This window comes from Spermophilus citellus (genome assembly GCF_964194105.1).
Source record: "Spermophilus citellus genome assembly, chromosome: 16".
NCBI lineage: Eukaryota > Metazoa > Chordata > Mammalia > Rodentia > Sciuridae > Spermophilus > Spermophilus citellus.
In genome coordinates, this window is record NC_138196.1 from 61,244,605 (window position 1) to 61,259,864 (window position 15,260).

Genomic DNA, 15,260 nt, shown 5'->3' on the forward strand with positions numbered 1-15,260 from the left:
ACCCCCCCACCCCCGCCACCACCACCTTCGCCACTATAGTCCCAGACAGGAAGGAACACCTCCAGCGCCACCAGATACAACTGATAGCAGTGACAGAAAATAGGGAATACCTGCAGCCAACTTAAAAAAAATCCCAGAACATACCTGAATCAGAAATATCAAAACAGGCACAAAGAAAACTGTATTTAGACAGTTCAGATCCTGGGTCCCAAGGGAGAAAGCCACTTTCATTGCTGGTGCTGTAGTGGACACATAGGAGCAGGTAGCTGGTATTTCATGTATATAGTGAGGAAGCTGAAAACTGAGAAGGTTTTATCCCTACACCCTAAAAGTTGAGTTTGATAGAGACTCCAGAAGTTATGGCATCCTGCAGCTACTGGTATCTCCCCAGTAATAGAGAATAGGGACTGATTCTCAAGCTGCCACCCCCAGAGTTCCAATGTAAAATTGAAATGAAAACTCAGTTACTAGAATCCCCAATTTAGAATATACTCCCTCCCCCTGCCACGGAAGGATACAATTTGTCAGCACCCAAATTGTGATACTCCACATTATAGCAGGGGACTGGAAGCTGAGATCTGTTACAACCAGTTGTTCCTCCTAACCACAAAGACAGGCAGCAACCCTCAACCCAAAAGGTACAAAACCCAAAACAACTAAGAAGATAGAAATTCCATCCCTGCCAACAGTTTTGACCACCTCAGCGGAAACAATCTCCTTATTTATCAGCAAGGTAGTTTTCTCTTTTACCTTACTTCTTTTTTTTCTTTTTTTCTCACTTGTGTTCTCTTCTATCATACTCCCATTTTTATTCCATATTTCTTCTTTTTTAAATTTTTTAACTATTTTCTTAAAATTCCAAACGTCATTTTATCATATTGTACTACATTTTTGCTTTTTTCTATAATGCATGATTATTTGTACATGTGTGTGTGAGTATGTGTGACTTAATTGTGCAGATAAATTTGAAATATATATATATATATATATATATATATATATATATATATGTTGTTATAATTTTATATTTGTATTAATTGCTTCATTCTGCACTTATTTATTATTTAGCCTTGATTTGTCTTAGGTGGGGTTCAAATACGTTCAAGTTCAAGTTGATTAGCTCTTACAGTTGCCAGTTTGCTCATACTGTGGTTCTGGCCTCTCTTATTTCCCCTTCTTTGCTCTCTTCCCCTACTAACAACCAAATTTTCCTGCCCCCACTTCCTCACTTTCTTTATTTTATCACTTTCAGTTAGTCTAGCTGACATCTGCTACCTATCTCCTATTTGTCCTCTGATCTCTTTTAAAATATTTCAAGCTTTCCAACACCCTCCCACTCTATTTTCTCCTTACTTAAAAAACTGTAATCATACTAAATAATAGGATTATATAGTTTGTGCAATTCATTCCCCATTCATGTTGAAGTGATTCTTAATACAGTGTACGACATAGTAGACACTTGATGTCAAATGCTGGATCTTGTTCACAGTTTTATGTTAGTGGCACTGATGTTAATCATTGACCCCACTGAAAGGAACAATAATAAGGAGAGACATAGGGTACAGAGGCAGGGAAGGTGTCCAAGCAGCCACATTTATTTATACCAAAAGGTTACATTAGGTCATTAGTACCATAACCACATTATTGCTTAGAGTATCAGTAAGGTTGCTTATTCTGTAGTTACATTTCACAGTTACAATATGCAATGTTAGGAGCATTGTGCAGTCCTTAAGAAAGTCTATTGTTCGAAGTTACTGTTAGTCGGGCAGCTTCAGAAGCACCAGAGCTTGATGAAACATCATAGTTATCTAGCAAACAATTTCTTCTATCCACAGGAGCTATGTGCCTGCAATCAAGGTCGAAGTTTGAAGAGGCTCTAACACAGAGGCATCTCAGGGCATTGCCATACCAGCTAGACATAGCACATATATTAGCTATATTATTAGATCTTAAGAGAGATTACAGGATATTCTAAGGATGGGAAACAGGGTGCCTGTTACCCCCCCCCAGGGGGGCGGGTTTCTTACCAGAGGAACACTTCCCTGTACATTTCCATGGTCAGAATCCTTATACCCCATCATTCCTATATAGATGGCAATTAATGTTACAGATGTCAAAGTAGACTCTGGACATTTATTTTTATCCATCAGTTACTGACAATAGTGCTATTCCTAGCTCTCCCCTCCCTCTAAGAGGGGCTGAAAAATGATTGGAATGCTTCAAGATTACAGAGTAGAAATCCTGATGCCAAGAAATTATCAAAACCTAGTCAAACAACAGTGAATCTCACCCCACACAAGATTTAATCCCAACTGAGCCTAAATATGATTTCAATTAATAGAAGTGGGGATACAAAATCCCCAAACAAAAACCAAGCTAGAAGGAGAAACAACCAGAATGGAACTTCAGGTCCCCCCCACCTTGACATCTACACATTCCTCAAAAACTGAAAGAAAACCTAGTTTTAAAAGGACATGTGTATTAAAGAAGAATGGGGATCCACCTCAATTGATACTCATGTCCAGGAACTTCTGAAAACATGAGGAAACTGGTGAGCAAATTTCCCCCCCCCCCGAAAACTCAGAGCCCTCTAACAAAGGGTCCCATAGATAAAGAAGTATGAAATTCCAGAGAAGGATTATAAAAAATTGATAGTTAAAATGTTAAATGAACTAAAAGAAGATCTGAGGAATAAATTGGGAGAGAAAATGCAGAGATGAAAGATCACTTCAATAAAGAAATTCAAATGTTGAAAAGAAAACAATAGGAACTCCTAGAAATGAAACATACAATGAATTAAATTAAAAATCTATTTGAAAGTACCACCAACAGAGTAGATTGCGTATAAGTATAAAATAGAGCTTCAGCCCTTGAAGACAGAATCTCAGGCCTTGAAAACAGGACATGCAAATTTAAGTACATGAATACATGCATTCTATCAGATCATAATGGAATGAAACTAGAAATCAACAGCAAGAAAAATAATAGAAACCACATGAATACATGGATATTATGCAATACTCTTTTAAATGAAGAATGGATCAAAGAAGAAATGGAAGAGAAATCAAGAAATTCTTAGAAACAAGTGAAAACAAAGGTACAGCATATCAAAATATTTGGGACAGTATGAAAGTAGTGTAAGAGGAAAATTCTTTACACTTAGTGCCTTTATTAAAAAAGAGAGAGATTCCAAATAAATAAGCTTATGCCTCATCTTAAAGTCTTAGAAAAAGAACAAAATAACACCAAAGAAAGGAGAAAACAAGAAACAATAAGAATCAGAACCAAAATTAATGATATTGAGAATAAAAAACAATACACAGGATCAATACAACAAATAGTTGGTTCTTCGAAAAAATAAAGAAGATTGATGAGTCCTTACCCAAACTAACCAAAAGAGAGAGAAGACATAAATCAACAATATTAAAGGTGAAAAAGGAGCAATTACACGTCTGAAACCCAGAGAATCATTAAAAATTATTTTGAAAACTTATACTCCAATAAATTCTAAAATCTAGAAGACATTGAAAAATTTCCAGACACATACAACTTGCCCAAACTAAACCAGGAAGATATATTAAAAAAAAAAAAAAAACTTAACAGACCAATATCAAGTAATAAAATTAGAACAGAAATTAAAAGTCTACCAATAAAGAAAGGCCCAAGACCAGATGGATTCTCAGCAGAGTTCTACCAGATCTTAAAAAAAAAAAGAACTAACACAAGTTTTTCTCAGATTATTCCATGAACTTGAAAGGGAAGGAACACTCCTGAACACATTCTATAAAGTCAGAATAGCCCTAATACCAAAATTAGACAAAGACCCATCTGGGAATGAAAGCTACAGATCAATATCCCTGATGAACATGGATGCAAAAATTCTTAATAAAATATTAGCAATCTGCATTCAAAAACATTTTAAGAAGATAACACAACATAAACAAGTGGGCTGTATCTCAGGGATGCAAGGCTGGTTCAACATATGCAAATCAACTGATGCAACTCATCACTTAAAATAGAATAAAGAACAAGGATCATATGATTCCTCAATAGATGGACCAAAGGTCTTTGGTAAAATACAGCAACCATTCATGGTAAAAATACTGGAGAAACTAGGGATAGAAGGAACTTACGTCAACATTATAAAGGTTATATATGACAAACCCATAGACAACATTGTATTGGATGGAGAAAAACTGAAAGCTTTTCCTCTAAAATCAGGAACAAGACAAGGAAGTCCATTCTCACCACTTCTATTCAATAGAGTTCTCAAAACTCTACCAAGGGCAATCTGGCAAGAGAAGGAACCTAAAGGAGTACAAATTGGAAAAGAAGTCAAATTATCACTGCTGGTGACATGATCCTATATCTAGAAGACCCAGAAAATTCCACCAGAAGAATTCTTGAGCTGATAAATGAATCAACATAGAAAAGTAGCAGGAAACTGTGGGATATCACAGTTATTTGAGCTTATTTGAACATCTTCACTTGGCCTTGAGCTAAGGAGATTCAGGTTTGGCATTGCAAACTCTTTTGTGGCTTCTCCCACTCAATGAATTGCACAATGAACGTGACCTCTGTCTTCGCTCATTAGGGAGACCACTCTGGTAGCTCTGGAGCTGGGCGTAACCCATTGGAAACTGGACAGCCCATCTTCTATCTTAATTAGTGAAGAACATTCTATGGAAAACCATTGATGTTTCCCCCATATAAATAAAGGAAACACGGACTCTCATACTCTTTTTCCAGTGTAGAAGCTTGATTTCTAAGATAGAAGAGTCATCCCACCCTGTTTTCTAAAATTATTTCCTGTGTACTGTAGTTTTTTCACTGTCTTCTTTTTCTTAGCTCTTATTACCCCCCTCCCCACCCCAGAATTCCATCAAAGAGGCACCTTCACTTCCACCACCCACGCAGTACTTGGTGGGAGGAAATAAGATCAACACTCATAAATTAATAGCTTTTCTATACTCCAACAGTGATACAGCCAAGAAAGAAATCAGAAAAACCATCCCTTTTACAATAACCTCAAAATAAAATAAAATATTTTGAATTAATCTAAACAAGGAGATAACAGATCTCTATTATGTAAACCATAGAACACTGAAGAAAGAAATTGAAGAATGCCTCAAAAGATGAAAAGACCTCCCATGTTCTCGGATGTGCAGAATTAATATTATTAAAATAGCCATACTAGCAAAAGCAATATATGCATTCAATGCAATTCCCATCAAAACAGTCCTAAAATTCATTTGGAAGAATAAGGTACCCATAACAAGCAAAGAATTTCTGAACAAGAAAAGTGATGTAAGAGGCATCACAATTCCCTATCTCATATTATACTACAGAGCTATAATAGCAAAAGCAGCATGGTATTGCCATCAAAATATGCATGAAGATCAATGTAATAGAAGACATAGAGACAAACTCTTATTTTTATAGCCACCTGATACATAACAAAGGTGCCAAAAAAAACATGTTGGAGAAAAGACAGCATTTTTAATAAATGGTGCTTGGAAAACTGAATGTCCATATATAGAAGAATGAATTTATATCCTTATCTCTCACCCTACACAAAAGTAAAATAATAATGGATCAAATACTTAGAAATTAGACCAGAAACCTTGCAGATTCTAGAAGAAAACATAAGGTCAACACTCCATCATACAGGTGCAGTCACTAACTTCCTAAACAAGACCTCTAAAGCTCAAGAAATAAAACCAAGAATCAATGAGTGGTATGCCCTCAAATTAAAAAGCTACTACATAGGAAAGGAAATGATTGAGAGAGTGAAGAGAGAGCCTACAGAATGGGAGAAAATATTTGCCAGCTACTCCTCTAATCAAGGATTAATGTATGCAATGGGCAAAAGAACTAAACAGAAACTTCTCAAAGGAAGAAACGCAAATGGCCAAGAAATATATTTTAAAAATGTTAAGGATTTCCAGAAATTAGGGAAATGCAAATCAAAACTATGCTAAGAATGGCAATTATCAAGAACATGAATAATAATAAATTCTGGTAAAAATATGGGGTAAAAGTATACTCTTAAATTGTTGGTAGGACTGCAAATTGGTACAACCAATTTGGAAAGCAATATAGAGATTCCTCAAAAAACTAGAAGTGAAATAACCATAAGACCCAGCTATCCCACTCCTCAGTATTTATTCCAAAGCTCTAAAATCAGCATATCATAGCACCACAGTCACCTCAAGGTTTATATATAGCAGTACAATTCACAATAGCTGAATTATGGAATCAACCTAGATGTCTGTCGATATGTGAACGGCTTAAGATAATGTGGTATATACACACAATGGAATTCTACTCAGTCATAAAGAAGAATGAAATGATGGCATTTGCTGGAAATGGATAAAAATGGAGAAAATCATGCTAAGTGAAATAAGCCAGAGTCAGAAAATTAAAGGTCAAATGCTTTTTCTTGTAAGTGGAAGCTAGAGCCAACCAAGAAAAGAGGGTGGTTAGGGAGGGAATCAGATATAATAGAGATAGAGGATAAGATCAATGGAGTAGAAACAGAACAGGAATGAGAGAGGAAGGAAGGAAAAGGGAAAGATAAATAGAAGGAATATAACAAAATTATGTTATATTCCTTTATAAAGATACCAAAGATATTGTGAATGGAGTGTTTTTCCTCATTTCCATTTCAGAAGTTTTGTCGCTGATATACAGGAATGCCTTTGATTTATGCGTGTTGATTTTATATCCTGCCACTTTGCTGAATTCATTTATTAGTTCTAGTAGTTTTTTTGTAGACCCTTTTGGGTCTTCTAGGTATAGAATCATGTCATCTGCAAATAGTGATAATTTAAGTTCTTCTTTTCCTATTTTTATGCCTTTAATTTCTTTCATCTGTCTAATTGCTCTGGCCAGTGTTTCGAGAACTATATTGAATAGAAGTGGTGACAGAGGGCATCCCTGTCTTGTTCCAGATTTTAGAGGGAATGCCTTCAATTTTTCTCCATTGAGAATGATGCTAGCCTGAGGCTTGGCATAGATAGCTTTTACAATGTCAAGGTAAGTTCCTGTTATCCCTAGTTTTTCTAGTGTTTTGAACATAAAGAGATGCTGTACTTTGTCGAATGCTTTTTCTGCATCTATTGAGATGATCATATGGTTCTTATCTTTAAGTCTATTGATATGGTGAATAACATTTATTGATTTCCGTATATTGAACCATCCTTGCATCCCAGGGATGAATCCTACTTGATCATGGTGTACAATTTTTTTGATGTGCCTTTGTATCCGATTCGCCAGAATTTTATTGAGGATTTTTGCATCTAGGTTCATCAGAGATATTGGTCTGTAGTTTTCTTTCTTTGAGGTGTCTTTGTCTGGTTTCGGAATCAGGGTGATGTTGGCCTCATAGAATGAATTTGGCAGAGCTCCCTCTTTTTCTATTTCCTGAAATAACTTGAAAAGTATTGGTATTAATTCTTCTTTAAAGGTTTTGTAAAACTCCGCTGTATACCCATCCGGTCCTGGGCTTTTCTTGCTTGGAAGTCTTTTGATTGCTTCTTCTAAAAATACTTGGGACTCAACCTAACAAAAGAGATGAAAGATTTATACAACGAAAACTACAAAACCCTAAAAAGAGAAGTAGAAGAAGATCTTAGAAGATGGAAAAATATAAACTGTTCAAGGATAGGCAGAACTAACATCATCAAAATGGCGATATTACCAAAAGTTCTCTATAGGTTTAATGCAATCCCAATCAAAATCCCAACGGCATTTCTTGTAGAAATAGATAAAGCAATCATGAAATTCATATGGAAAAATAAAAGACCCAGAATAGCAAAAGCAATTCTAAGCAGGAAGCGTGAATCAGGTGGTATAGCGATACCAGATTTCAAACTATATTACAGAGCAATAGTAACAAAGACAGCATGGTACTGGTACCAAAACAGGCGGGTGGACCAATGGTACAGAATAGAGGACACAGAGACTAATCCACAAAGCTACAACTATCTTATATTTGATAAAGGAGCTAAAAGCATGCAATGGAGGAAGGATAGCATCTTCAACAAATGGTGCTGGGAAAACTGGAAATCCATATGCAACAAAATGAAACTGAATCCCCTCCTCTCGCCATGCACAAAAGTTAACTCAAAGTGGATCAAGGAGCTAGATATCAAATCAGAGACTCTGCGTCTGATAGAAGAAAAAGTTGGCTCTGATCTACATACTGTGGGGTCGGGCTACAAATTCCTTAATAGGACACCCATAGCACAAGAGTTAATAACAAGAATCAACAAATGGGACTTACTTAAACTGAAAAGTTTTTTCTCAGCAAGAGAAACAATAAGAGAGGTAAATAGGGAGCCTACATCATGGGAACAAATTTTTACTCCTCACACTTCAGATAGAGCCCTAATATCCAGAGTATACAAAGAACTCAAAAAATTAAACAATAAGAAAACAAATAACCCAATCAACAAATGGGCCAAAGACCTGAACAGACACTTCTCAGAGGAAGACATACAATCAATCAACAAGTACATGAAAAAATGCTCACCATGTCTAGCAGTCAGAGAAATGCAAATCAAAACCACCCTAAGATACCATCTCACTCCAGTAAGATTGGCAGCCATTATGAAGTCAAACAACAACAAGTGCTGGCGAGGATGTGGGGAAAAGGGTACTCTTGCACATTGCTGGTGGGGCTGCAAACTGGTGCGGCCAATTTGGAAAGCAGTATGGAGATTCCTGGGAAAGCTGGGAATGGAACCACCATTCGACCCAGCTATTGCCCTTCTCGGACTATTCCCTGAAGACCTTAAAAGAGCATACTACAGGAATACTGCCACATCGATGTTCATAGCAGCACAATTCACAATAGCTAGACTGTGGAACCAACCCAGATGCCCTTCAATAGATGAATGGATAAAAAAATGTGGCATTTATACACCATGGAATATTACGCAGCACTAAAAAAATGACAAAATCATGGAATTTGCAGGGAAATGGATGGCACTAGAGCAGATTATGCTTAGTGAAGCTAGCCAATCCCTAAAAAACAAATACCAAATGTCTTCTTTGATATAATGAGAACAACTAAGAACATAGCAGGGAGGAAGAGCAGGAAGAAAAGATCAACATTAAACAGATACATTAGGTGGGAGGGAAAGGGAGAGAAAAGCGAAATTGCATGGTAATGGAGGGAGACCCTCATTATTATACAAAATTTCACATAAGAGGTTGTGAGGGGAACGGGAAAATAAACAAGGAGAGAAATGAATTACAGTAGATGGGGTAGAGAGAGAAGATGGGGGGGGGAGGGGAGGGGGGATAGTAGAGGATAGGAAAGGTAGCAGAATACAACAGTTACTAATAGGGCATTATGTAAAAATGTGGATGTGTAACTGATGTGATTCTGCAATCTGTATATGGGGTAAAATTGGGAGTTCATAACCAACTTGAATCTAATGTATGAAACATGATATGTCAAGAGCTTTGTAATGTTTTGAACAACTAATAAAAAAAGAGTAAAAAAAAAGATACCAAAGAAAATGTCACCTTTATGTGTATGTAGAAGAAAGGAAGTTTAATAGAGTAGAGGAAGAATGGGGGAAAGAGGAGGGCAGAAAAAGGGGAAGGGAATAGGGATTGAAATAAAATTCCTTGTATGTATGATTTTGTCAAAATGAGCCCAAATACTATATAAATTGTAATGCTCTAATAAAAATTTTAAAAAGAAATAAATCTACAATGTTATATGATATCTCTATTTACTGGTGGAGAAAAATCACTAAATTGAATGTGGAAGAGGGAGCTGGGTTTTCCCAACTGTATTTTTAGTGAAAAATCCTAATGTACATAATATGTATTTTTTCAAATGTATTTTCCTTAATAAATACGGTTAGAATTCTCAGTAACTGAAACCATGGGAAGCAAAAACACAGATAAAGGGGACTACTCTACTATTGGAGATCATGACCCAAATCTCAGAAGCTTAACAAATAGAATTTCTTTTTTTCCTTTCAGGTAAAAAAATTCAATGTGGGTATAATGTAGGCATCATTCCAAGATAATGATTCAGGGATTCAGGTTCCCTCCATTTTATATCTTCACCATTGTACATCATCTCAGTGAACAAGATGAACTTAGAGATGAACAAGATGAACAAGGCACACCTGCTTCTTAACCATGACATTCTGCCATTGTGAAAGTATAGTGCTCTGAAATGTAACCCCTACCTGAAGCCATTTTCCAGCTGCAACTCTCCCCTTTTCAATGAGAATATGAATCTTTTTTTTTTTTTTTGGAGAGCTATCTATGTGTGACATACTTCTCTCATGTTTTAAACTTAAATGTAATACATACACATTTAAATCATCACAAAGTAGGTATTTTATGTTAGTTCATTGTTGCCATGACAAATACCTGAGATAAGCAAAAGGAGGAAATTTATTTTGGATCACAATTTTACAGCTTTTAGTCCAGAATTGTTTGGTCCTGTTACTTTGGGCCTGTGATGAAGCAGAACATTATGGCATGGAGCATGTGGTAGAGTAAGCTGCTCACCTCATGGTGGGCAGGAAGCAAAGAGAGATGGGAAAGGGTCAGGATCCCACTATCCCTTTCAAGGTCACAATCCCAATAACCTAACTTCCTCCAAGGAGGACCCTTTTCCTAAAGTTTTCACCACCTCCAAATAGGGGCCCCAGCTGGTGACCAAGACTTTAACACGTGGGTCTTGGGGAGACATTTCTTTTGCGTATTTTCATTATTAGCATATAAAAATAACCAATGAGAAACAAATACTATAACATTTTATAGATCATATTATCCACTGTAAAATTTCACTAGCTCCTTTTAAGGGTCATAAATTTTATATTGTTTTATCATTTGATTCACATTCATGTACAATTTAGCACAAATTTATCCTTAATATTTTTTCTGGAAATAATTGTATGATCATAGTTCTATGAAGCAAATACATACACAAAAGTAAATTTAATGTTATATTTTGTGTCCTTATAAAGTCCAAGTGAACAACTTTTTGGATCTGATGTAATTAAAATTATTAATACACAATTGATAAAATAACTGTTAATTTTTATAAAGATTATTTAGAAAGGAAATTAAAATACAATCAGAAATGCATTCTTACTAAGATAAATGGGCCTTTTTTCAAATTTATTCATATGTTCAAGGATAAATATCACTTATTCCCACTGCAGTAATAGATTTTAAGAAGCATTTTTCATGTGAGTAGCTGAGCGTGAAAGGAGTTTTGCTGTGATAGTGTTACTGATTTCTTTGAATTTCTTCTAGATTATATGCCAAAACTGTATAGTATTCTGTCTTCAAATTAGTTTTTAAAATTTATGAGGTGATGTCTGCTATTTCCGTTTTTGTTTTGTTTTGTTTTCTGTGGTGCATGCGGATTGAACCCAGGGCCTTGTGCATGTGAGGTAAGCACTCTCCCAACTGAGCTATATTCCCAGCACTATTTCCAATTTTTGAGAGCAAAAAATTGGAAAGAATTGGAAAGCAGATTTCTTGAAAAATAAAAAATAAAAAAAATGGACGGGGGGGGAATGCTGGGGAGTGACATTGGCCAAATTATGTTGTTATATTGTATGCATGTGTGAATATGTAACAACAAACCATTTGTTATTTTACCCTTTTAGTCTATGAGTTTCTCAGCTACTGGAAAGTATAATAAAATGGCTTTCCAAAATGTATTGAGTATCTTGAGTTTTCCCTCTAGATCTACTCTTAACATTGGTTTGTGTTCCAGGAAAAAAGACTGACAAGCCCTTTGTCTTTCAACACTTAATTTGTTTCAGTCATTAGAAGCCTCTCAGAAGAGATTGGAGGACCAGGAACAAGTGGTGTCAGGATATTTTTCCTTAACTTTTTGTGGGTTTGTTCTTTAAGGGGTCAACGTTAGATGAAACTGAAATATAACACCTCACACTATTGGAAATAAAAGAAAAATCACAATTAACTAAATAACTAATTTCAGAAATTAAAAAAACAGTGCTACAGACAATAAAAAGAAAGTTAAATTATTTTATTAACAATTTTACAAGAGTACAATTTGATTGCTTACATAAAGTGGGTAAATAACTAGAAATAGGCAACTTACCAAAATTGACAAAAAAAAGAAACCAAAAATGAATTGTCAGATAAATACTAAAGGGATTGTAAACTAGCCATATTATTTAATCTATAAATACTTTCCCATAATGAAAATTTCTTGATCAAATGGCTTGAAAGATAAATTTTACCAAAGAAAAAAACAATTCCATCTTTACTTTGACTCTTCTTTAGTATAGATAAAGAGGACACTTGACAATTTATAATCTGTATTTTAAAACCTGACAAGGATATTGTTAAAATGAGAAAAAAAGTATAAGTCAATCTAACTTTTTATCATAATGAAATGAAATTAAAAATCTTCAATAAATTAACAAAACAAGTTCTTACATATCAAAAAAAGAATTTAAAAAATAATGAACAAGTTGGGTTATTATAGTAATGGAATTTTATCTAATATTCAAATTTAATCAGTAAAAAATACATTAACAGAATAAAAAAACAAAGATTTTATAATTATCTCAATATATGTAGAAAATCTTTGATAAAATTCAGTATTTGTATTTCTTTTTATATTTTTCCTTTATGCATTTTTATTGGTGCATTGTAGTTGTACTTAATGATGTGTTGTTACACATTCACACATGCATACAATATAATTTTTCCAATCCCCTGATCCTTTCCTCTACTGATCTCCCTTTGATTTTCATGAGATTCTCTGCCTTCACCCTTCTTTTCCTTTTTCCTCTCTAGCTTGCACATAAAATATAAAATATACAACCCTTGACCTTCTGAATTTGTCTTATTTCACTTAAAATAATGGTCTCAACTTTCATTCATTTTCCTGCAAATGACATAATTTCATTTTATTTTATGGTTGAATAAAATACTATTTTGTATTTACATCATATTTTCTTTATCCATTCATCCACTGACGGACATCTAGACTGGTTCCACAGTTTGGCTATTGTGAACTGTGCTGCTATAAACATGGGTATGCATGTAACACTATAGTATGATGACTTTAATTCTTTAGGATAGTTACTGAGGAGTGGTATATCTGGGTGATATGGTGGTTCCATGCTTGGTCTTCTGGGGAAACTCCATACTGATTTCCATAGTGCTTGTACTAATTTACAATCTCACTGACAGTGTAAAAGTATTCCTTTTTTTCCACCTCCTCTCCAGCATTTATTATTCTTTGTATTATTTATGACTGCTATTCTGATTGGTATGTAATGTAGTTTTGATTTGCATTTCCCTAATTGCTAATGATATTGAACATTTTTTCATGTATTTATTGGTCATCTGTATTTCTTCTTTGATATGTGTTGTGTAGTTTATTTGCCCATTTATTGGTTAATTGGGTTTTGGTGTAAAGTTTTCGGAGCTCTTTATATATTCTAGATAATAATCCTCTGTCAGAAGAGTGGCTAGGAAAGATTTTTCTCCCATTGATAGGTTCTCTTTTCTCATTCATAATTGTTTCTTTTGCTGTGCTGAAACAATTTGATGCCATCCCACTTATCAACCTTTGGTATTATAACCTGCACTTTAGGGATTGTATTGAGAAAGTTATTGCTTGTGCTGTATGCTGGAGTGCTGACCCTAGGTTTTCTTCTAGGAGTTTCGGCATTCATTCTTAATAACAGCAAAAAACATATTCAAGAACTGATAATAGAAGGGAGATTTCTTGTTCTCATGTAGAGTATCCTCCAAAAATATATGGCAATCATCATAACTAGTGGCAAAATGTTTTTTTAATTCTGTAATTGTGAAAAAAGTCCAGTATCCCCACTTATCTGCATATTCAAAATTGCTCTAAATGGTCTATACAGTATAATCAGGCAATGGAAGGAAATATCGATATAAAAATTGGAAAGGAAAATATAAAATTATTGTTATTTGCACTGAATGTGACTGCCAATGTAGTCATGTATATGCCAGTAGGAAAGTACAAAGTCTTTCAAGAATTATTAGAGTGAATAATGATTTTAGCAATGTGGTAAGAGTTCTAGCATACCTCAGAGATATTGTGGGTCCAGTTCCAAACCACTGCAATAAAGTGAATATCACAATAAACCAAGCCGCTTTAATTTTGTTTTATTGCCTAGGGCATATAAATATTATGTTTATAGTATATTGTAGCTTATTTAGTATGCAATGGCATTATGTCTAAAAAGTGTACATATCTTAATTTTAAAAATTTAATGTCTAAAAAAAATGCCAACAGTCATCTGAGCCTTCAGTAGGTGTAATGTTTTTGCTGGTGGAGGGTCTTAAAGTTGATAGTTACTGACAGATCGTGGTGGTGATTGCTGAAGGTTGGGGTGGTTGTGGAAATGTCTAAAAATAAGACAGCAATGTAATTTGCTGCATAGATTTGATCTTCCTATCCTGAAAGATTTTTTTTCTATAGCCTACAATGTTGTTTGATAGCATTTTACTCACAGTAGTAGATCTTTAATTGGAGTCCATTCCCTCAAACCTTGCCATTGCTTTATCAACTTATTTTATGTAACATTCTAAATTTTCTGTTGTAATTTCAACAATGTTTACAGCACCTTCTCCAGGAGTGATTCCATCTTAAGAAATCACTTTCTTTGCTAATTTGTAAGAAAGAACTCCTCATCTGTTAAAATTTTATAACAAGATTGCCAGATGTTGCTTACAGCATCAGACTCCAGGCCTGATTCTAGTTCTCCTGCTATTTTTCTATCACATCTTCAGTTACCTCTTCCACTGAAATCCTGAACCTAAAAAGTCATCAATGAGGTTCACATATTTCTTTCAAACTCCTGTTAATTTTGATATCTTGTCCTTTTCCCAGGAATCATTAATGTCCTAATAGCATCTGGTAAATTATTTCTAGAATATTTTTAACTTCCTTTGCCCAGACCCATCAGAAGAATCACTACCTATGACAGCTAGAGCTTTGTGAAATGTATTCCTTAAATAATTAGACTTGAAAGATGAAATTACTCCTTAATCTAAGCTGCAAATTGGATGTTGAACTACCAGGTTTTTGCACACTTCGGCTTTTACATATTTAGTTCTTTAGCCTTCTGAATAGCCTGATGTTAACCTACTGGTGAATAGGAGACAGCACACAGGAAAAACAAACATTCTAGTCAATCAGTCATTCTAAAACACTCCAGTCGGCCAGCTCCCAGCCAACTCAATAGCTAACA